The 24,973-nt window shown below is 35.4% G+C and overlaps 1 protein-coding gene across 1 annotated transcript in view; it reads right to left on the bottom strand.

Moving 5' to 3' along the window:
- GPC5 (glypican 5) overlaps positions 1-24,973 on the bottom strand; it is a 649,065-nt gene that overhangs the window by 487,252 nt on the left and 136,840 nt on the right. The gene's annotated exons all lie outside the window — the stretch shown is intronic.

The raw sequence follows: 24,973 nt of genomic DNA, 5'->3' as shown, positions 1-24,973 counted from the left end.
AGAAGCAGGCTTCCCGCTGAGCAGGGAGCCCGATGCGGGACTCAATCCCAGGACCCTGGGATCATGACCTGAGCCGAAGGCAGATGCTCAACCGACTGAACCACCCAGGTGCCCCTATATGTTCATTTTTCAAGTTAGATTTATAAATTGCTAATAAACAAGTAGAGAAATCAAATGTTAATTAAGAAAAATTACTATGGTCTGAATATTTGGGTCCCCGCAAAATTCTTATGTTGAAACCTAATCCCCAATGTAATGATAGTTGGAGGTGGAGCGTTCGGGAGGTGATTAGGGCATGAGGGCAGAGTCTTCATGAATAAGATTAGGGCCCTTATAAAACAGGTCCAGAGAAATCTCTAGCCACTTCCGTCATGTGAGAACACAGGCATCATCTATGACCAGAAAGTGGTCCCACACGAGACACAGAGTCCACCAATGCTTTGATCTTGGACTTGCCAGCCTCAAGAACTGTGAGAAATAAATTCCTGTTGTTTATAAGCTGCCCAGTCTATATTTTCTTATTGAAGACCAAATGGACTAAGATAGGAACAGTTCAAAGATTTCTAGAAATCATTTATAATAGGAAAAAAAGGTAAAAAAAATCTCAAATATTTTGGAAATACTACTTGATATTTTATATTTATTTGATATCAAGATAATTTCATAATTCAAATTTTTTTAATTCTATTATGTTATGTTAATCACCATACATTACATCATTAGTTTTTGATGTAGTGTTCCATGATTCCTTGTTTGCATATAACACCCAGTGCTCCATGAAATACATGCCCTCTTTAACACCCATCACCAGGCTTAACCCATCCCCCCACCCCCCTCCCCTCTAGAACCCTCAGTTTGTTTCTCAGAGTCCATCGTCTCTCATGGTTCATCTCCCCCTCTGATTCCCCCATTCATTTCTCCCTTCCTACTATCTTCTTTTTTTTTTTTTAACATATAATGTATTATTTGTTTCCGAGGTGCAGGTCTGTGATTCAACAGTCTTACACAGTGATTTTTCTTCTCCTTTTCTAAGTACATCCATGACTCACATAAATGGTAGTTTGAGATATTAAGGGTCAAATATATATATGTTTATTAAACAAAATATTGAAATTAGTAAGATATATATAAATTACATGAATTCAAAAGCATATAATACTTTTAAAATGAGGTTTTTAAAATTTTTAATATAGTTTATATTATAAAATAACTAAATTATTAGACCCCAAGGTAACATGCTAAAGGACTGAAGAATATTTAATATAATCTCCTCACAGAGGATGCTCCTAAGCTGTCATAAAATTTAACAGGGAAAAATATAAAAATATTCCTAATATTCACTGAAGAAATAATTTGGGTCTTCACATCCTGGCATCTAATCATGAAATACTGACTTACACATTCAAATTACACAAAGTACCTAATATAGTATTCCTAGCCACAAGGCCTCTATATGCCTGGATCTATGTAAAGCAGCTTACAAACTTGAATAAATCCAAGATAATGAAGCTGACTCTAAGAAAAAGGGACTAGAAATTCCACTCTGGTCCCCTTGACAATTTGTACTAACCAGTAACTTTCTGCACAGTGGAGAAATTGTAAGGGAATTATCAGGCATGCATTTACAGCCGTCTCCTTCCTAGCCGTTCTCACTATGTGAAGTAGTGAGATTAATCTAGAGATGACTGCAATGGTCCAAATGAGTGGGGATGAAGGCCTGGCCAAGAGCAGCACAATGGGGGAAAAGAAACAGATCTGCCAACTTGGGGATGCTCACTTTGAGATACTTAGGGGACATCCAGTGGCCTGCTTTCATGTTGCATTTGGAGTTGTAGATAGATGATGTGATCTAGAAATACAGACCATAACGTCACTGGAACATTGGTAAGTGGTAAAAAGTTATAATTATATGACACCATTGAGAGAGAGGGAGAGAGAGAGACTATAAAGACAAAGAAAAAGGAAAGCTAAAGGTGAAACCCTGAAAATATATAACACAATTAAAGATGAGAAGTAAGAGTCAAAAGAAATAACTTTTAAAAAGTCAGGAGGATTAGAAAAGTGTTATCATCAGTACTACAAATGAAAAAGAAGCCACTGAGGAGCTGTCAATGGTAGAGAGAGATGGTGAAGGATCAAATACTACACAGAAGCCAGCCAGTTGGAAAGTAGGGTCCCCCAATGGTCACCAGTAATCTCTGATGGGGCCGATTCAGGAAAGAGAGCATGCAAGTCAGATTGGTGAGCTGAAGAGGTAAGGAGAAAAATGTCTACTCATTCCCTTTGTAATAAATTTGGGTTATTAATATTAATATATTAACTAATGGAAAAGTTGATAAAATCTATACAGAGTGTAAAATTATTCCAAGTTTGGTGGAAAGGGGAGGAAACAATGAAAGAGCGGTTCAAATGGTTGCCAGAGGCCAATGCAACCCAAAGCCAGTTTTATAGGCTGAAAAGAAAGACAAACTGGAATGAGAGAAATTGAAAATACAGCAAAAAAAGGGATGGAGGATACAAGAAGGTGATGAATGCAAAGAAGGAAGAGATTACAAGTACAGGTCTAGCTTTTGACTTGTCAGAGAAGAGACAGCCTCATGTTTGAAGATGAAAGGCAGCAAGAAAGAATGGGTGAAGATTCCCATCATAAATTCAAATTTTTGAGGCAGAATTTTTTTAAGATTTATTTATTTTGGAGGGGTGCCTGGGTGGCTCAGTCGTTAAGCGTCTGCCTTCGGCTCAGGTCATGATCCCAGGGTCCTGGGATCGAGCCCCATATCGGGCTCCTTGCTCTGTGGGAAGCCTGCTTCTCCCTCTCCCGCTCCCCCTGCTTGTGTTCCCTCTCTCGGTGTATCTCTCTCTGTCAAACGAATAAATAAAATCTTAAAAAAAAAAAAAGACTCTTAAAAAAAAAAGATTTATTTATTTTGGAGAGAGAGAGTGCGCGCGTGCGTGCAGGGGGGAGGGGGAGAGGGAGAGAGCGAATCCCAAGCAGATTCCCTGCTGAGCGAGGAGACCAACTGGGGCTCAATCCCAAGACCCCAAAATCATGACCTGAGCTGAAATCAAGAGTCAGACACTTAACCGACTGAGCCACCCAGGCAGAATTTTAACAGTTAAAGTGTTCTCACTTATTTTTTTTTTTTTTCTGCATGGTATGAAAGTACATAACTACCTGTGGGGAGAGAAGGGAATTGTTTAAGGTTTGTTACGGGAATTGTTTCATTGTTAAGGTTTCTCCTCAGTTTGTCCCAACTATCCCCCTAAAAAAGGCACCATCATTAATTATCGCCACTTACAGATGGAAAATGAGGCTCAGGGAAGTTAAGAAACTTTCCGAAGGCCACACAGTCAGTACTGAGCAGTGTGACTCCAGAGACTTGTTCTTAACTACTACGCCCTTCAGAGCAAACCTATATTCCTACACACAGCCACGCAGATGTGCCCAAAAAGTGGGAAAGTTAATCCTAAAGATCACAGGCAAATTTGAAGCTAAAGAATATTTACCACGGCTGGATGAGTGAAGTTTTGATGCATGATTAGTATTAACCACTCTGGAAACGCAAGCCACTGCTAGATGAGATGAGGTTTCTCCATCTCTCAGTAAATTAAGGATTACACCAGTGTTGTTAGTATCCACCAGTGGATTATACTCTGTGTAAGGCACCAGAGTTGATCTGTGGTGGTTTGAATGTGCAACCAGTACTGAAGCTGATTTGAAGCTGTTCTTTATAATTTCCTATTGTGAGGTTCCACATTGTGAGTACTGAACCAGAAATCTCATTACTTTAATAGCAATATGGCAAGGATAATACACAATGCAGGAGAAACTGTGTAAACAATAATCTCCCCAAAGTGCTGGACTTAACTCATACAAGCTTCAGTCTTTAACCATACAACTCTATTTGATGAGGTCTTGAGTACATTGTGTCCCTTGACACGTGAGAAAACAAGAAAAGGCAGTTCCCACTTTCACAAATTTATAACCTCGTTAGGAAAAGAGCCTTCATAAAAAAAGCAAATAATAAAATGATGACATTTCAAAAAAGTAAATGATATCATGATTAAAGCAAGAAATATCAATGAGTACTATAAGAGTCTGTAAAGTGTTTTACAAAAGAGAGATTAAGGAAGAAATCACATGAAAAATATCTGCTGGATGACTGTCTAAATGTCAGAAGAAAGAAAGAAAGAAGAAAGGGAGATCAACATGAAGTTTGAATGAAAAGGACAGTTCTGGGGCACCTGGGTGGCTCAGTCAGTTAAGCATCTGCCTTCGGCTCAGGTCATGATCCCAGGGTCCTGGGATCAAGCTCCCTGCTCAGGGGAAGCCTGCTTCTCCCTCTCCCTTTGCCCCTCTCCCTTGCTCCTGTTCTCTCTCTCAAATAAATAAATAAAATCTTTTAAAAAATAAAGAAAAGGACAGTTCTTTCACCAAACTATTCCAATGTGCTGCTTATTTTCTTAAATTAGAAGGTGGGGTTTTTGTTTGTTGTTGTTGTTGTTGTTGTTTTTTGAGAGACAGGGTGAGTACAGAGTCCGATGTGGGGCTTGATCTCATGACCCTGAGATCATGACCTGAGCAGAAATCAGGAGTTGGACGTTTAACCAACCAAGCCACCCAGGCATCCCTAAGAAGGTATTTTACACAGTGAGATCAATATAAATGTGCCTTACTATTAGTTTTATTTTACTATTATTATTTTATACATAAATATGAACTTGAAAAAATGCACAATTAGACATTTTAAGCAGATGCTAAGAAACTCTACTGCTTACAATAAGACATGTTTTAAAAAACAATCCTCAGTTTAGTTGTATATTTATACTTTGTGTATTAAATGGCCCTGAAGCAAGGTCCATCTGTAAATAACTCATTTCACTTTCAAATAACATTGTAAGTGGCCTAAAATGTTAATTGCCAACCTTTTTAGTTATGAACACATCAACAGACCATCCTAAAATATCAAGGAAGACAAGAAAATGAAGTGAGTTGTTTAGTAAAACAATGAGTTACCAGTAAGTAGACATGATTGCAGCAGCTTGGAAAATCAAATTTCTTGTGCAAATTCTATTGAAACATATTAGAAATTTCTGGGACCTCTATGATTTCAGCATGTCACTATTAGAGACACCAATTTTGAGTTTTGTTGCTATCAGAGTTTCTTCCTACATATCTAATATACCTAGCCTGTTGCCCCAAAGTCATTTCCATTTTTATTTCTAAGGTTATATACCTACCAAATATTTCCATTTAAAAACATCAAACTAGGGGTGCCTGGTTGGCTCAGTTGGTTAAGATGTCTGACTCTTGATTTCAGCTCAGGTCATGATCTCAGAGTCCTGAGATCAAGCCCCTCATCATCAGGCTCCCGTGCTCAGCGCAGAGTCTACGTGAGATTCTCCCTCCCTCTCTCTGCCCCTCCCCCTGCTCACATGCTCTGTCTCTCCCTAAAAAAAAAAAACTTTAAAAACACCATACTAATCAAAAGTCTTGTTATCTAAATAAAACTGATAAAACTGAGTTCTACTGTAAGCCAGGAAACAGTTTGTCTATCACATTTAAAACACAATCGTCAATTAATTTAAGCTTGAAGGAAAGACAATAGAAGCAGACAATCTTGGATAAGATTTTTTTTTTTAAGATTTTATTTATTTATTTGACAAAGAGACAGTGAGAGCAGGAACACAAGCAGGGCGAGTGGGAGAGGGAGAAGCAGACTTCCAGCCAAGCAGGGAGCCTGACGTGGGGCTCGATCCCAGGACCCTGGGATCATGACTTGAGCCAAAGGCAGAAGCTTAATGACTAAGCCACCCAGGCGCCCCAGGATAAGATTTTTTTTAAAGAAGAATATAACTTCTTTTTTTTCAAAATTTACTTCAGGTTTTCATGTTCTAATGTATTAATATGACAAAGTAATTTTTAAACAAAAATAATAAATATTAAAAATAATATTTAAAAGAAAAAATGACCTCAAAATGTAGATAGAAATCGACAGAGCTCAACTCTGAATTCTGTATGTAGTCTCTTTAACTTTTTAAAACTATAACACACACAGGGGTGCCTGGTGGCTTAGTCAGTTAAGAATCCAACTCTTGGTTTCAGCTCAGGTTGCGGTATCAGGGTCAGGAAATAAAGCCCAGCGTCACCGAGCTCCATGCTGGGCATGCAGCCTGCCTAAGATTCTCTCTCTCTCCCTCTCCCTCTGCCCCTCCCAGCCTCACTCGGGTGTGCATGCTCTCTACCTCTTTCTCTCTCAAAAGAAATATATATAACACATACACAAATAGGGTACAGCTCAAATAAGCACTCATGGAAAGACTGTTACCAGCATCCCAGAAGCTCTATTTGTGGTCTTTCTTATTACAACCCCTCCTTCTGCCCCAAACATAACTATTATTCTGACTCAAACACCATACGTTAATATCACTGCATATTTTTAACTTCATATTGATAGAATCACACCATAGTCATAAGTTCCTTCCACTCAACATAATTGTAAGATCCATCCATGTTTTCCAAGGGTAACTGCATTCATTCATACTCACTGCTACACGTGTCTCATGAATATGAGTAGACTACAGTGTATCATTCATTTTAGTACTGATGGGCATCTGTCTCTACTTTCTGACTACAACAAACATGTTGTTATGAACATTCATCTACATCGCTCTTGGTTTTCATGTATATGCATTTCTGTTGGATATGTACTCAGAGGCAGAACTGCAGGGTTAGAGTACACATATGTTCAATATTAGTAAACTTGTTTCCAAAATGATTGTGCTAATATACATTCCCACCAGTACAATATGAGAATTCACCATTTTTGCCAAAACTTACTATTGTCAGTCTTTTAAAGGTGAAAAACTTTTATAGGTTTATTGGCCATTTGGATATTCATCTTTGTAGACTGCCTGCTCTCAAGTTTCTTGCCTCATTTTTTTGCCCTTTTTTTAATATATGTGTTGCAAACAGACTTCCATCTGTGACTTACCTCTCATTCTCTATTGAAGTCTTTACTAACAGAAGTTCTTAGTTTTAATGTAGTCCAAATTTTCAGTCTTCTCTTGTATGGTTAATGGTTTTTGTCTTGCTTAAGAAATCACACCTTAATCCAAAGTTATGAAAATATTCATAACTATTTTACCTTTTACATTTAAACCAATATTTTACATAAAACTGATTTTTTTTTCATGTGGATGGCATAAGGGTCAAGTTGCATTTTCCCCTCTGGATTATTCAACTGAATCAGCAACTTTTACTAAAGACAAAAAATATATATATATTAAGTTTTTGTGTATTTATGGATATGTTTCTCTATTCTGTTTTCCATCCCATTGGACACCAATAGTTCCCTATAGTATGGACTGTACCTTTTTTTTTAAGATTTTATTTATTTGACAGAGAGGAAACAAGCAGAGGGAGAGAGAGGGAGAAGCAGGCTCGATGTGGGACTCGATCCCAGGACCCTGGGATCATGACCCGGGCCGAAGGCAGCCGCTTAACCGACTGAGCCACTCAGGCGCCCCTGGACTGTATCTTTATAAAAAGTCTTGATATCAGAAAGCTTAAGTCCTCCCAAATCCTTCTTCAAAAGTATCTCAGTGGTCTTCCCTATTCTTGTCCCTTTTCATTTACATATTAATTTTGAAATCAGTATTTTAATTTCTATCAAAAAAAAGAACCAGACAAAATTTTGATTAAGATTGCTTTGAGTTTATAAATGTTTTTCTTTTCTTTACAATAGTTCATTATCCTGTTATAGCAGTTTTATCCATCTTAGATATTTGGTATTGTTGATGCTATTATAAATAGCATCTCTCTTTGGAATTTCATTTTATTAGTATATATTTTGATTTGAGTTCAAATTGTTAGTAAATTTTATTTTATTGATGGTATATTGAAATGATGTTTTAATATTGGCTTTATGTCCCCAGCTTTGATGAAATTCACTTACTAATAGTTCAAATATGTAAATTATTATGGAATTTAAAAAAACAGTATCACTGATTAATAACAGTTTTGTTTGTTCTTTTCCAATTATATAGTTTTACTTATTTTATTTGCCCTATTGTATATAATCTATCCAATAACATCTGAAAAGAAGTGATGGTTGTGGGCATCACTGTAGCCTTTCCAATATAAGAGAAACATTATCAACATTTTATTACTAAGTATGATGTTAGCCATAAGGTTTTCTCTAGTTACCTTTATCAAATTCATTTCTATTTGTAGATACTATTTTTACCATAAACAGATGTTAAATATTATCAAATGCACTTCTGCACATATAGAGATGATCCTGTGGTTTTTCCCTTCTTTAGTCTCTCAAAGTGAGAAACTATCACATGATTTTCTGGTGGTAAATCAAACTTAGATTCCTGAAAACACTACCTAGTTTGTGTGTACTATGACCATATGTATAAATATCTCCCCTATTTCTCTCCTGAGTAAATTGTTTAATTTCTTGTTTCTCTGCTCAATCTAGCTGGGGGAAGGGAAGGTATTATTTTATTAGACTTTTCAAATAACTAGCTCTTCACTTTGGTACTTTCTATTTTGCTTTTTATTTCTTCTGTTGTTACCGTTATTTCCTTTCATCTATGTTCTTTGAGATGGAAGCCAAGATCACTGATTTTCCATTTTTCTTTACTTGTAAGAAATTCATTTATCATATTTATCATATTTATATCTCTTTTCATTATTCCATTCAAAATACTTTCTAATACTTACTAGGGTTTCTCTTATCTTAAAGTATATTTTAATTTCCAAACATAAGGGACTTTTACACTATCATGATATTATTTATTCTAATTATTTAATGAACAGAAAATAATATTTTTAATTTTGTTCAAACTCATGTTAGAGCCCAGAATATTGTCAACATTTTACAAACGCCTGTGTGTACTTTAAATGAACATCATATTATAAAGCGTGAGCAGTATCTCAGGTATCTTTCCAAATTGTTAATCACACCATTTAAGTTTACTTCATTCTTACTAGTTTATTTTTATCTTCCTCTTCAATAGGTTATTTCAGTTTTATATTTTTAAAAATTATGCCAATGAGCGTCTACCAATCCAACACTGTTACTTCTTCATAGTAAATTGAAATTTAATCACTATAAAATGCTCCTTTTTGGTTTTAGTAATGCTTTATGCCTTAAAGACTTTTCAAGTATTAAAATTGCCATAACTGTGATGGGTTGGTGTGCTTTATATTTTCATTAGTTTTGTTTATTTTTAGATGTTTGCATTATGTATTTTTTTCTATCCTTTTTACTTGTCAATTTTTCAAAACTCTTTCATTTTAGGTTGTCTCTTATAAGCAGCATATAATTTTCCAGTCTCACATCCTTGACTTTTATTTTGAGCACTTAATATATTTAACTCACTAGATATGTGAATTTAGTCAACTTATTATTTGCTACTCACCCCGCCTTTCTTATGTTCTTTCCTTTCATACTTGACATTTTTCTTGATTAATTTTTTACCATGCCATTTGCCGTATATTTTCTTGGTAGTTATTCATTCTTTTATTATCCTTTTAGTGGTTATCCTAGAGCTTCAAATAGGCATTCTTTACCTGGGAAAGTCTAATCTGAATTACAACCTCACCTTTTCCTAAATAGTAAAAGGACCTCAGAATGCTTATATGTCGTTTGACTCATTTCTTAGATACTCGTATTGTATATTTTAACACTATACATGTTTTTAAACCCCACAGGGTATTTTCACGATTATTGTAACCGATGGTATTTGTGTCAGGAGTCCCTAGGATCATCCTTACATATGGAGATTCATTAAAAGCACTCATGGGACTCAGCATATAGTTGTACTCACAGCAAAAATTTATGAAGTCTGGGGCACCTGGGTGGCTCAGTCGTTAAGCGTCTGCCTTCGGCTCAGGTCATGGTCCCAGGGTCCTGGGATCGAGCCCCTCATCGGGCTCCCTGTTCCGTGTGAAGCCTGCTTCTCCCTCTCCTCCTCCCCCTGCTTGTGTTCCCTCTCTCGCTGTGTCTGTCAAATAAATAAATAAAATCTTTAAAAAAAAATTATGAAGTCTATGTAGTAAGGACATGTAGCTGGATTACAATGAAAAAGAAGCACGTAGACTCTGAAGGAATTCAAGCGCAGATTTCCTTAGGCCCTTCTCCCTCCCCGAAGAGTTTGCATGGAGCGTACTTTTCTCTCAGCAATAAAAATGCAGCCACATGTGCACATTGTCTACTCAGGGAATGCCACTAGAGACTCTGTGCCCAGGGTTTGTACTGGGGCTGTTTTGATTGGTTTATCAGGAGCTGGTTACATAGGCACCCTCTGCTGAGCTTGTGCCAAAATTCTAATCTCCCATAATGAAATGAGATATTCAGCATAAACTTGTGATTTGTACAAACATCCTAGGAATAGTGAACCATTATAATTTCAGTTTTATATCAGTATAGGGAACTGGTGACCAGCCAAGTCCCCAGAGGCCAGCCAAAGGCCAGTCTTAGAAGCAGAAGTCTCTAAGGACTGTAGTATCAGGCCTGCTATAATAACATTTTCTGCAAAGTATTATTTAAAATTTATCAATATGTTTAAGGATTTTTATGGCTCCTCAGTCCTTCCTATATTTCTTAGTTTCTACAGGTGATCATTTTTCTTTCTGCCTAAAGAACAGACCTATTTTTAGTGTTAGGTATACTGATGTCAATGTCTTTTACTTGTCTAAAAAATATGGCTATGTTTCATCTTGAAGGATATTTTTGATGTATATAGAATTCTAGGTTTATAGTTATTTTCACTTATTCCATTAACATTTCATTGTTGACTGGTTTCTATTTCTTTTTCTGGTGACAACTGGCTATATTGTTGATCTTATCATTGTCCCCTTAAACATTCTAAATGGTTTTTCCCTTGACTGCTTTTAGGATTTTTTTTTCCTTTGTCTTTGGTTTTCACCATTTTTACTGTGATAGGCTAGATATGATTTTCTTTTTATTTCTTCCACTTGGGGTTCATTTGTAGTCTGATGTCTCTCACCGTTTGTGAAAATTTCTCAGCTCTTGTTCTTCCGTGTATTGTTTCTGCCCCTTCTCTCTGCTCTCTCCTTTTGAGGTTCCCACTAGACATACTAATTTTTCTCACCACTCTTTTATATATTTCCCATCTTTTCTCTCTCTGAATATTTTGTTTCGACAGGTATTACAATTTACTAATCCCTTCAGCTTCATTAAGTCTGTGTTAAACTCATCCATCATAGTCTTCATTTGGTTATTTTATTTTTCAGTCTAAAATTTACTATTTGTAAAGATAGATAGATAGATAGAAATTAAATAAAATCTCTCATTTGTTTTTCTTTTTTTTTTTACATTTCACATGCTTCTGCCTAGAATCTGAATCTTGCCTTTCCTTCCCCTGAAAATTATGACACATCATTTTTTCGTAAGTTTATATTTGATATTTTCACTATCTGAAAGTTTTGTGAGTCTGTTTCTTTGCTGTTCTGTCCTGTTTCCTGTCTTCTCATATACCTGTTTTTGTTTGAGTGCCAGATATTTCATATGGAAAATTAAAGACATAATTTGAAGCCTCAGACAACATTACCTTTCTGGCAAGAATACTTTCTTTTGATTTTTGGAGTTAGGAATATTAGGAAGCCCCTATCACCTTGACATAATCAGAAATTGAGATCAATGCTTGGTTTACAACCTTATGAGTTTTTTTCCTACTATAAGCTTATTCCTAGAGTATCTGGAGTCCAAATGCCTGCCTTGGCAAGTCTTAACTTCCAACTTTCGTTTTCCTAGCACTGTGAATCTGTCAAAATCTCTGCCTCTCAACTGCCTCTTCCAAAATCTGGAATACGGGGGGAAAGCCGCTCTAGGCCAAGCTTATCATTACGGGTTTCATTTTTCTCTTGGATTTTGGCCCTATAATTATTTACATGTTAGTTCTCTGATGCCTTCAAGCAAATGTTTGTGTAGGTTTTTGACATTTGCTAATTCTTCTAAATAAAGATTAGTCTAATTTATCCAGTCCCTCATATGTTTGTTGGGAAGTGTGTCATGTACGCACACATGTGAAATTTTAAATTTTTCTTCATACTAAGCTAGTTATTGCGAGGTTGTCACATTGAAATTGTCGATATTCTGCACTGATAATTTAATCATTTTTACAGCATAATAGCTTCACAAGCTGTGCAAAACTGAAATTATAAACATTTTAGATAGAAGTGGATAAATACTGCAAATAAATATGCAATTATAAAATACGTGAGTGAATATATATCCTCCTCAGAAATTAGTTATGACACAAGCAATAGCTAAAGCTGGAAAAGAGACCAGCACACCAGTTCCAACCATTCTAAGTAAAATCAGGGAGACTACAGTAAGATCTGAGATGAATCAAGATCTAAGATGGAAGGGAGATGAGTCAGTCCCAGCAGAAAGTCAGATTCAGAGTAAAAATCAAAATATAGAATCCACAGTAACAATGCAAGTTCCCAGAGCCAGCACTGAGGGGGCCAAGACTGTGCTATATGTGTTTCACTCTAGTTACATATCTACATCCTATCTTCTCTAAAAATCTCCTTTTTTTTTAGAGCACACAGACTATTGCACATACTACATAGTAAAAAGTGAACACACACATCTCACACATATAATAAACTAATGAATATAGGCAGAGTAATAAAGGACTTCACACACTTCTAACTATAAGAATAAGAATGATTGCATGCGGGGCGCCTGGGCGGCTCAGTCGTTAAGCGTCTGCGTTAAGCGTCTGCCTTCAGCTCGGGTCATGATCCCGGGGTCCTGGGATCGAGCCCCGCATCGGGCTCCTTGCTTGGCGGGAAGCCTGCTTCTCCCTCTCCCACTCCCCCTGCTTGTGTTCCTGCTCTCGCTAGCTCTCTGTCAAATAAATAAATAAAAAATCTTAAACAAACAAACAAAAAAAGAATGACTGCATGCCCGGCAAGGAGTAGGAAGAGACGAGGGTGGGAATGTAGAGTGGAAGAGGGGATGTGAGGAAAGAGAAAAGCCAGAATACCTGTGGCTAGCTCTCCATGTAGAAAAGCTAAAGAAAAGTTCCCACAGGCCAGGAAAGGCTACAAAAATTTCCTTCAGGAAAAAGTAACTATTTTTACTCATATATAATATTTCATGGAGGGGAACAATCTTTAATCTATTTGGTTACATACATTTTCCACTGAAGAGTTTCAAAGTGTGAACCTTAAGTATTGAGATTAATTATGCAAAAATATATTAATTAAAATATTATAACTCTTGTATGATACAAACTTATCACCCAAGACGTACCTTGAAAGCATTATAAGGCTCTAATTCTGAGGCTCTTACAGATGAGCAAATAAAAGTACAAGAATGATATCATGAAGCAAATTCTGTGAGCGCCTCACAAGGAAGAACACAAAGATGCATAATTAAAATACATAAAAAACCATGAAGTACCCATGGGTTATGTGATACATGACAGAGCTGAGGACAGAACTACGGATCAGACCTGATCCCTTGCTCTGACACACTGACGAGAAGGGACAGACACACGGGCATATAAGCACAATAAAATGTTATAGGCACTCTCATGAAGCATGCATGCATCTCACAAACCTGAGATCCAAAAGAGTAAGGGGGATGGGAAATGAGAAGATGAGTAGATAAAGAAGACGACCCTTGAGCTGAGTTTTAAAAGAGCACGTGTTAAGCTGAACGGACATTCTGGGCCAAAGAAGCCTCCAAGACCAAGCTTATACCACCACAACCTCTGAGGGAAACAAGTGGGTCTCTGTGGTTGAATCATAGGTATGAGAGTGAATGGAAAATGTCATAGACCTTCCCAAGATCTTAAAAGACCTACAAGGCAAGACAATTTCTCAATCAAATAGTTCTTTTCCTAAGTTTAATTGCCCAAGGATTCACCTACTTCCACAACTTTCCTCTGACACCTAAGTAGCTAAAAGGCCGATCACATCAACCAGCCCTTCGGTCAGCTTGTAACAATAGAATCCAGATAGTGCCAAGAGAAATAAGAACCAAGGATCACATTATATTCTGGGAAATGGAAGCATCGGTAGGAGAGGCCCCCTCCGGGGGGCAGGGGAGGACATGGAATACAGAACATAAGCAAAGATTCTGACCCAAGTAAAGGAGGGAAACATAAAGTAGGTCTTTTTACATGCAGATGGAAAAAAAAAAAAAAAAAAACTTTGTTGATGGAACAGAGGCTTAAAGCTGTAAGCAATCAGCTGTGAATCTGCAAAGTGTGACATTGAATGTTATATGGAAATTCAAGACATTTAGAACTTGAGTTGGTGGCTTGCAGCTGAGTTTGCCCATGGACGGCAATGACAGGATTCTGCTTGCTCTTTGCTTCTGTGATACTCTGGCCTGGCTATATATCATTATGGCAATGGTTTCCAACAGAAGGGGCTCCTTTCCACCACCCCAGCTCTCAGCGGGCTCCAGTAAGACTTCTCTTTACCGAGAGCTCAGAGGTGTACCGTCTTTCTCCTGCTGCTAATCCCTGAGTGCCTTAGCAACCCCTAGGGTGCCTTGAATTTGGCACACACATTTGTAAACAGAAAAGTTTCCTCAAAAATCTCCCCCATATTCAGTGCTGTTACCTGCTGGGAATCTGACCCATACAATAAGCACTTTTTCCCAATTTTGCTTATTTTAAGTAGTTTTAGTTCTTTCTGTTTCTTATACTTTTCCCTATTTTTAGCTTCTGACTTTGCCTACATTATTATTGAATGGCGAAATTCAGGACATATCTACTTACTTCTTCATTGATTTTTTTTACATTATCACTTTTTCTACTGAATAAACATAGCCTCAATATTGAATTATTGACATTTAAATAACCGTACTTAATACTGTTTCAGTTGTTATTCCTTCTATTCTCTTAGAATGGCTTTGGGCACCGAAAGTAATGTGGCACCTAGAAAGCATGAAAACCATAATGGATATAGTATAAAAATAGTTTCTCAAATGTGTAGCCACTTATAAGCATACTCTTAAAGAAAATAGCCCCATTATTCAAAATATTAGTAATGGAAAAAGTCACTGCTTTCTCATTTCGTAGCCACCAAATTGGCATCATACATATTCTATTTCATCAAAACTAAAAAAAAACTTTTTAAGGAATGACCAATTAACATATAGAGAAGGAAAAAAAGCTGCAGGCTATTGCATTAAGCATCGTACAGCTAGTCAATAGAACTTTTCCGCCAGAGAGTATAGTTTTAGCTTGCATATAAAATGTTGTGCTCTCCTAGGAAAAAGAATTCTCAGCTAGCTCAAGTGTATTTTCTTGGATAGCTCTGTTATTCTCAACATCCCTATTTTCCAGTTGCAAATGCTCTTTGAAAAATGCATTTTCAGTGTGCTCTATCTTTAAATGGGTGGTACTAAGACTTTTGAAAGTGTCAATTAGCAGGAAGCTGCAAATCCATGAACAAACAAGAAACTGACTCATGTGGGGGTTGTATTTCATTTATTTCAGTAAATGTGATTACAGTTAGAAAGTTAACTATTTTATACTATAATTTAGGAGACTTTCTTCCAAAAAAGAAAGAAAAGGGAACAGAATTTTTTTTATTTTTGGATTTGAATACTCACCAATGAATTCAATGTAGGAAAAGAGTTGGAGGAGGAAGGGTTATAGGGTTTGAGACAGAATTAGAATATTCCTAGAAAGTAAAACTTCAGAAACTGTGGTGGCAAACTGCCTGAGTAATCACATATTACAGACTGCCGTACATCCAGCTACTGTTCCTCAGTCCTCGTTCCTGCATGGACTTTGGACCACCATCTTTCTCAAGGCTGGCAGCAAAATTTTTTGGAGAACTCTCCAGCAAAACAAATTCCACAGCTGCACGCCAGAGTTCTGATGCCAGTCGTCCAAGACGATGCCTAGCAATCTGTATTTTTAAAACTGCACCGAGGGAACTCCAGGGCCCAACAAGGCTTGGCAATAGCAACTATAAGTAGTCAGGAGTAGGATGAGAACATGGTCAGAGTCCCAGTTATAATTTAATGTGATACTGGGCAAATTACTTAACCTTCAAATTCAGATAATTTATTCAGGTATTGGAGGAAATTCTTTTATGTTTATGGCAAATGAGAGGCAAAAATGGTAATCAACGCTCTCTGCAAAGCAGGCATGAGCATGTGACATTCCTCCTCTTGATATGGCATCTGTATGGCTTTCTAACATTTTTGCTCTGATTTCAGATAAACAAACTTTCTTTTTTTTTTTTTGTCTTTTGATTGGAGAACTTAATCCATTTACTTTTATTTTTGTATTTTTGATATTTTATTTTATTTTATTTTATTATGTTATGTTAGTCACCATACAATATATCATTCGTTTTTGATGTAGTGTTCCATGATTCATTGTTTGCACACAACACCCAGTGCTCCGTGCAGTACGTGCCCTCCTTAATACCCATCACCAGGCTACCCCATCCCCCCACCCCCTCCCCTCTAGAACCCTCAGTTTGTTTCCCAGATTCCATCGTCTCTCCTGGTTTGTCTCTCCCTCCGATTCCCCCCACTTCATTTTCCCTTCCTTCTCCTAGTGTCCTCCATGCTATTCCTTATGTTCCACAAATAAGTGAAACCATATGATAATTGACTTTCTCTGCTTGACTTATTTCACTTAGCATCATCTCCTCCACTCCCATCCATGTTGATGCAGAAACTGGGTATTCATCCTTTCTGATGGCTGAGTAAGAGTCCATTGTATATATGGACCACATCTTCTTTATCCATTCATCTGTTGAAGGGCATCTCGGCTCCTTCCACAGCTTGGCTATTGTGGACATCGCTGCTATGAACACTGGGGTGCATATGGCCCTTCTTTACACTACACCTGTGTTTTCTGATATTCATTCTTACTTCTTGCTTCATTCTTACTTCATTCATTCATTTCTGCATATTCATTCTTACTTCTTGCTGAAAGAGACTTTTAATTTTAAGCCTTGAACAACTGGTTCCTTGCTGGCCCTATTGATGACCCTGGAGAATCAAACTCCACAAAACCACTTTCATCTCCTGTATTTCCATTAATGTGTCACCCAATTCTGACACTTGTCATTGCCTGAGTCATCTGGCTCTGGTTTACTTCTACCTCATAGACTGTCAGAATTACAACTATGTTAGAGCTCAATAATATCTTATTTTATACCTTGGAAACTAAAGCCCAGACAGTTTAAGTGACTCATGATGTCACATAGCTCATGAGAGACTAGAAGCCAAATCTCCGTATCTCTAATTTGCATTCTTGAGCTACTTAGCTTCAAATGAGTCCCAGAAAACAAAATCACAAATTAGAATTTAGTTGTGCCTATACTCAAAATGCATATATATTTTTGAATGTTTCTTACATTTACCGATTTTAAAATTCTAAATTTAAAAAAAGAATAAGGTAAATATTTAGCCATGAAGATAGTGTCTTACTTTTTTTTTCAATTTTTGAGACAACTTTCACAAATATCATCAACTTTATCTATTTTACAAAGATGACAAACTAAGTGGCAGGATGTAGTGACAAAGTGAAAGAAGATATAGGTACAGGTACATACATATATGCACACGTGCACACACATGTGCACAACAAAATTTTGAGGAAACACAAATTTTCATTTTTATTGAAATATTTACTTTCTTGTTTGAGTCCATCTCAACTTAATCTTGACACATTTATCTATGTAAGAGGTTATGTGTAATCAAGTCTTACTTCCACTTTAACTAGTGTTCAAGAATATAAACTGATTTTAATGTGTTTTTCTAATATATAATTAGGAAATTATTTTGATACTGTTACTAAAAAACATTACCAAGGTACAATTTTACATGTTCAAATACCTGAGAGGAAAGAATATCAAGTCTTTACTGAATATACATCTAGCTTTTGCGTTCTTAAAAGTCATTTCATATAGTGATGAGTCATTAAATATGTTTTTGAATGCAAATAGTGAATAGCTTTAAAGAGACTCACTTCATTACTTTTTACTGTGCATGATTCGAGGAAATAACCTAAAAAAATTCCCATCATGGTAGCCATCTTCCCTGAATTGTTCTAATGATAAGACAAGAATGATCTGTACTTGGCCAGTTGCATGTATACAATGTGCAATAATAAAGCACTTTAAGAGGAGCTATCTTAAATAGATTCAACACCGTCCAGGCAAATGTGCTTGCACCGCTGTTTTCCAAGTGAGCCAACAAACAAGAACCAATCTGTAAGTCCACCTCATCATTCTTAGATGAACTCTTGAGAGCTCTACCTTGCAAACCAGGAACTAAGTTGTGTATCCCTGGACCTAAGCTGAATAGAGGTCAGCCCACCTCTTTATAGTTAACCTGGTTTGCCCACACCCACTTTCTTCCCAGAGTATCAGGGAAATTATGGGAAAATTAAAGAAGCAGTGGAAGGCCATTGTTCCTCAACTTCTCTCACTACTGCCAGAATGTCTCAATTAAGTGAAGTTGTATTGACTATTGCTCCAATTCTCACCAACATACTTTTGTGACTCTGGATTTTTCACAGTAACTGTAATAAAACAAAAGATTGGGAGTGAATGTAGGTCCCCAGATAGACAAATGGATTAAAAAAATAAGCATACCATAAGAAATGAAATAAGTTGGATGTTTAAACCTCGCGTCACACAATATGGAGAAGTAAAATTTCTGATCTGCTGGTGTAAGGTTATGAAGAATTTCTCATAGAAAATTTCTTGAGAGAACTGTCCTTTAATCCAAGATCATTTAATTCTACTTTATGATGTAAAACATATATTTTTATACATAAAATTTTCATAATTGTTTTGTTAGTTGGCAAGATAAAAATTTGACAATAAAATAAAAACAAAAAGAATGCAGGGCATTCTCTATTAGTAGTGAGATCTCACCCTTCTCCCCATTTCACTGCAAGTGGACAAAAGAGAAAAGGCTCTAAATATCTTTTCTCTCTTTGAGATAATTCAAGTAATTTACAGAGAGTTAAAATCAAAATGTTTCTATCCAAGTATAGAAAAAAGGGCATTAGTTATATCTGTATACTAATCATTATTTAAAAGTTGACATTAACTCTGTATATGAAATAAACTCTGACTTACTGTCCAAGAATTACCACCACTATTTTATAAAATAGTTGCTTGTGAGGAGTACAGCAAAGACCAGAAGCATTAAAAATAAAGCTAAGTACAATGAGAATTTGAGATGTTTTATACAGACTTAAATATTGGACAGACGAGGAAGATAAGATAGAGAAGAATCAGTTAGGAAGACCTAAGTAACCACCAAGGCAATTATTGTGTTTTTTTTTAAATACGTTATTGACTTTATATACAATAGAAACTAGAGAGTTACACACTTTTCTAATTAACATTTTGTGTGGCTAAGAGACTTAACTCTTTTTAAGTGTCAATTCCAGAGGCACCCAGAATTCTGAATGCCAACCTCATCAGTGCATGCATCCCTCCTAATGGTCGATCAAACCACATCCACAATGGAAGCGAAACAATTTCAAAACTGTGATTGATGCATCTGGAAATCCCAGATGATGGCTCTAAGCTCTAAAAAGCAACTTAGAGAAAACTCATCCATTATAGGAATTTCAAACACTTCAAAGCTAGAGATTACTGGGCTCAAATTCAGGCTTTAACATTTACTAAGTGTAAATGTTGGAGCTTGGGTAACTGCTTCAAACCATATATTCTCAAATATCAAGTGGAAATTATAGTAAGATCCCTGTGAGATAGGTGAGTGGATAAATAACATGATCATGAGTATTCCATAAAAAGCTGTAAATTTTAAACATTTTCTGATTATGACAGTAATACTATACAAAATGTGTGGATGAAAATTTTTAAATGCATAAATAAACTCAGTAAGTAACAGCTGTTAACTTTCTCTTTGTCGGGATGGATATAAACAGACATAATTTTAAGTTTTTGTTTAAGACTATATTTATATTCAGAAGGATTACTAAATACATAGTTTAATATGTCAATATATGTCTTGTGCACTCTATCTTTTATTGTCTTCCTTTGATCAGGAATCACCCTATTTATATATATTCACTTAAGTTCTTATTTTATTCTTTCATTATTTTGTTACATTTAAAACTTCCCTCTTTCTAGATTCTTGAACATGCATTCTCATCAGGAGATATATAGTGTCTGTGTTATGAAATTTCAGGAAGGAGGGGTGAATTTAAAAATCTTAAAAAAGATATATATATATATATACATATATATATATCTTAAAAGGTTCTTTACAGGTGATAATAAAACAATGTTTAGAAATACTGATTGACAAATTATTTTAGGGTATAACATGAGGTGTAGAAAATCTAGCTTTTCATAAATGTTTAGCCTACTGGCCTAACATCAATTACTAATGAAAACATCTTTCCCCCACAATTTAAAATGACACTTTTATGTCCTAAAATTTAACTATTTTTTGGTCAGTTGCTCAACTTTCTTTGTATTCTGCCTCAGTTTTCACTTATGTTAATTTTCAACAGAGTTTACAGTGTGTATTTTACATGTTATAAAATTTCATGGATATAGCTTACATTAAAGAAGAAATAAAATATTGTACATGACTTGCTACGTAAAACTGACTTTAAGATAAGCACTGATGACCGTTCTGGCTTATACTAATCTTTAACAAACATACACGATATTAAAGACAAAATGTTTGGAAAATTCTGAAAAAGAACCTATCTTTATACTGTAGTAAAACACTACAGCTGCATTCCATCATTCAATGATAGCTCTAATTTATTCCTAGCAATGTGACATATGACTCAGGACTTCATATATATATAAGTCTTGCTAGGCAACTAGATGCACACCACTAAGGATCATATCTTGATATTTCAAGTACTTCCAAAACTGTAATGTATGTATTTGTTCTCCATAAAATATAATTTTATCTCAGTTTTTATAGATTTCTTAAGATTTGTACAGAAGCCTTGAGTAACTCAACATCACTTCAACAGTTTGAATTCTGGAAATCTCATGGGAAAGTTCACCTTAAGACAGTTACAAAGAATGTCTCCTATATTCAAAGCAACTGCTGATCTGTTTGAGGCATTACATAAGTTTGTTCAGCTTTCTAAAACTGTAATGAACACAGGAATCCCTTGGGGAAATGTGTTAAAACACAGATTCTGTGTGTTCAAATCTGAGTTCCAACAACTTAAAATAGACTATTACATACATGGGATGACACGTGTGAACCTCATGGTAACCACGAAGCAAAACTTACAGTAAGTAAACAAAAGAAAATAAAGGAATCTAAAGAAAATCATCAAACCACAAGAGAAAAACAGAAGAAAGGAATTGAGAGGAACTATAGAAACAGCCAGAAAACAATGAACAAAATAGCAGTAAGTACATACCTATCAATAATGACTTTAAATGTAAATCAAAAGACAGAGAGTAGCTAAATGGATTAAAAAACAAGATAAATCATAACGCCTGGGTCACTCAGCTGGTTGAGCATCTGACTCTTGATTTTGGCTCAGGTCATGATCTCAGGGTTGTGAGATTAGCCCCACATCTGGCTCCACCCTCAGCAGAGTCCGACTGAGATTCTCTCCCCTGCACTCTCCCTCTGTCCCCTACACTCACTTGAGTGTGTACACAAGCTCTGTCTCTAAAATAAATAAATAAAATCTTTATATAAATAAATATATAAATAAAAATTAAAAAATGAGATAAATCTATATACTTTCTACAAGAGACTTGCTTCAGGTATAAGGATTGAAAGTGAAGGGGTGGAAGAAGATATTCCATGCAAATGGAGACAAAAAGAAGGCTGGTATAGCTAAATTCATATCATACAAAATTAACTTTAAAACAAAGACTCTAATAAAAGATGAAGAAGAACACTGCATAATGATAAAAGAGTCAATCCAATAATAAGATATAACATTTATAAATGTATATGGACTCAACATAAAATCACCAAAATATATAAAGCAAGTATTAACATACATAAAGGGAGAAACTGACAGCAATACAATGTAGTAGGGAATTTAACACCCCACTTACTGGAATGGATATATCATCCAGGCAGATAATCTGGTCTTAAACTAAATTAAATATATGGAACATTCCAGCTTTATATATATGTAGAACATTCCACCCCAAAGCAACAGAATACACATTGTTCTCAAAAGTGCCATGGAACATTCTCCAGGAGAGGTCACATTTTATACCATGAAACAAGTCTCAATAAATTCAAGATCAAAATCATATCAAGCATTTTTTCCAACCACTACAGCATGAAACTAGAAATCAAGTACAAGAAAACTGGAAAAACTACAAATACATGGACATTAAACATGTCACTGAACAACTATTAGGTCATAGAAGAAAATCAAAGGAGAAATCAAAAAATACCTGCAAATAACATATCAAAATCTATGGGATGCAGCAAAAATGATTTTAAGAGAAAAGTTCAAAGCAATACAGGCCTACCCCAAGAAACAAGAGAAATCTCAAATAAACAATTTAACATTACTCTTAAAGGAACTAGAAAAAGAAGAACATACAAAGTCCAAAGATAGAGAATGAAGGAAATAAAGACCACAGTGGAAATAAATGAAATAGGGGCTAAAAAGACAATAGAAAAGATCAATGAAACTGAGAGACGATTCTTTGAAAAGATAAATAAAATTGACATACTTTTAGCTAGATTCACCAAGACAACAAAGAGAGGGTTCAAATAAAAACAGAAATTAAAGAAAACCTATAACTGATATCACAGAAATACAAAGGATCATTAAAAGACTGCTATGAGCAATTATATACCAACAAATTAGACAATATAGAAGAAATGGATAAATTCCTAGAAATTTACAATCTTCTAAGACTGAATCATGAAATAAAGAATCTGAACAGACCAATTACCAGTAAGGAGATTGAATCAGTGACTGAAAACCTTTGTCCAGAACCAAATGGTTTCACTGGTAAATTCTGTCAAACATTCAAAGAAGATTTAATACTCACACCCTTCTCAAACTTTTCCCAAAAAAATGAAGAGGAGGAAAAGCTTCCAAACACATTTTATGAGGCTAGCATTACTCTGAAACCAAAACCAGACAAAGACATCACAAAAAAACACACTTATAGGCCAATATCCCTGATGAATACAGATGCAAAAATCCTCAACAAAATATTAGCAAAATGAATTCAATGATAGGTTTAAAGGATCATACAGCATGATCAATCAAGGGGGATTTATTCCAGGGATGCAAAGATGATGCAACATCCACAAATCAATCAGTTTGATACATTACATTAACAAAATAAAAGATTAAAATCATATCGTATCAGAAAATGCAGAAAAAACATTTCACAAAATTCAACATCCATTTATGATAGGAACTCTCAACAAAGTGGTATAGAGGGAATGTACCTCAATATCTTAAGGCTATAAATGACAAACCCACAGCTAACATCATACTTACAAAACATCAAACATACAAAAGCTTTCAGCCTTTCCCCTAAGATCAGGAACAAGGCAATGATGCCCACAAACCCCATTTTTATTCAAAACAGTACTGGAGTCCTACCCACAGCAATTAGGAAAGAAAAATAAATAAGAAGCATCCAAACTGGAAATGAAGAAGTAACACTGTCATTATTTGCAGATGACATAATAATACTATATATAGAAAGCCCTAAAGACTCAACCAAAAAAAAAGAACTAATAAGTGAATTTAGTAAAGTGGCAAGATACAAAATTAATACACAAAAATGTGTTGTGTTTCTACACATGAATAACAAACTATCAGAAAGAGAAATCAAGAAAACAATCCTATTTACAATCACATCAAAAAGAATAAAATGCCTAAGAATAAATTTAACCAAGGAGGCAAAAGACCTGTGCACTAAAAATCACAAGACATTGAGAAAGGGAATGATGATGACACAAATAAATGGCAAAATATTCCATGCTCATGGATTGAAAGAATTAATATTGCTCAAAACAGTCTACAGATTCAATGCAATCCCTATCAAAATTCCAATGGCATTTTTTGTAGAAATAGAACAAATAATTCTAAAAACTGTATGGAACCACTTAAGACCCCAAATGGCCAAAACAATCTTGAGAAAGAAAAACAAGGTATCATGGAGGTATCATGCCCCCTAATTTCAAACTATACTAAACAGTATGGTATTGGCATAAAAAAGTATACAAAGATCAATGGCTCAATAGAATAAAGAACCCAAAATTAAAGCCACGTACATATAGTCAATTTATGACAAAGGAGACCAAGAATATACAATGGAAAAGGACAATAAATGGTATTGTGAGAACTGGACAATTACTTGCAAAAGAATGAAACTGGACCACTATCTTACACTATCCACAAAAATCAACTCAAAATTGATTAAAGACTTGAATGTTAGATCTAAAACCATAAAACTCTAGAAGAAAACTTAGGCAGTAAGCTCTTTGACATTGGTCTTAATGTTTTGTTTTGGTTTTTTCTGGATCCAACTCCAAAGGCAAGGGAAACAAAAGCAAAAATAAACAAATGGGAATACATCAAACTAAAAAGCTTCTGCACAGTGAAGGAAACCATCAACAACAACAACAACAAAAAAGCCGACCTACTAAATGGGAGAAGATATTTGCAAATAACATATCCAATAAGAGGTTAATATCCAAAATATAAAAAATTATACAACTCAATAACAAAAAACAAACGAACTGATTTAAAGATGGATAAAGGAAAGCAATAAACATTTTTCCAAAAGAGACATATAGATGGCCAATAGGCACACAAAAAAATGTTCAACATCACTAATCATCAAGGAAATAAAAATCAAAACCAAAATGGGATATCATCTTATACCTATCAGAATGGCTATTATCAAAAAGACAAGAAATAACAAGTACTGGCAAAGATGTGGGAAAAAAGGAACCCTTGTGCACTG

This window comes from Eumetopias jubatus, unplaced genomic scaffold (assembly GCF_037043125.1).
Source record: "Eumetopias jubatus isolate StellerSeaLion01/CBP00866 unplaced genomic scaffold, mEumJub1_p1.0 scaffold_3, whole genome shotgun sequence".
Taxonomy (NCBI): Eukaryota; Metazoa; Chordata; class Mammalia; order Carnivora; family Otariidae; genus Eumetopias; species Eumetopias jubatus.
Note: the sequence above shows the minus strand (reverse complement) of the source record. Positions and strands in the feature narration are given on the sequence as shown.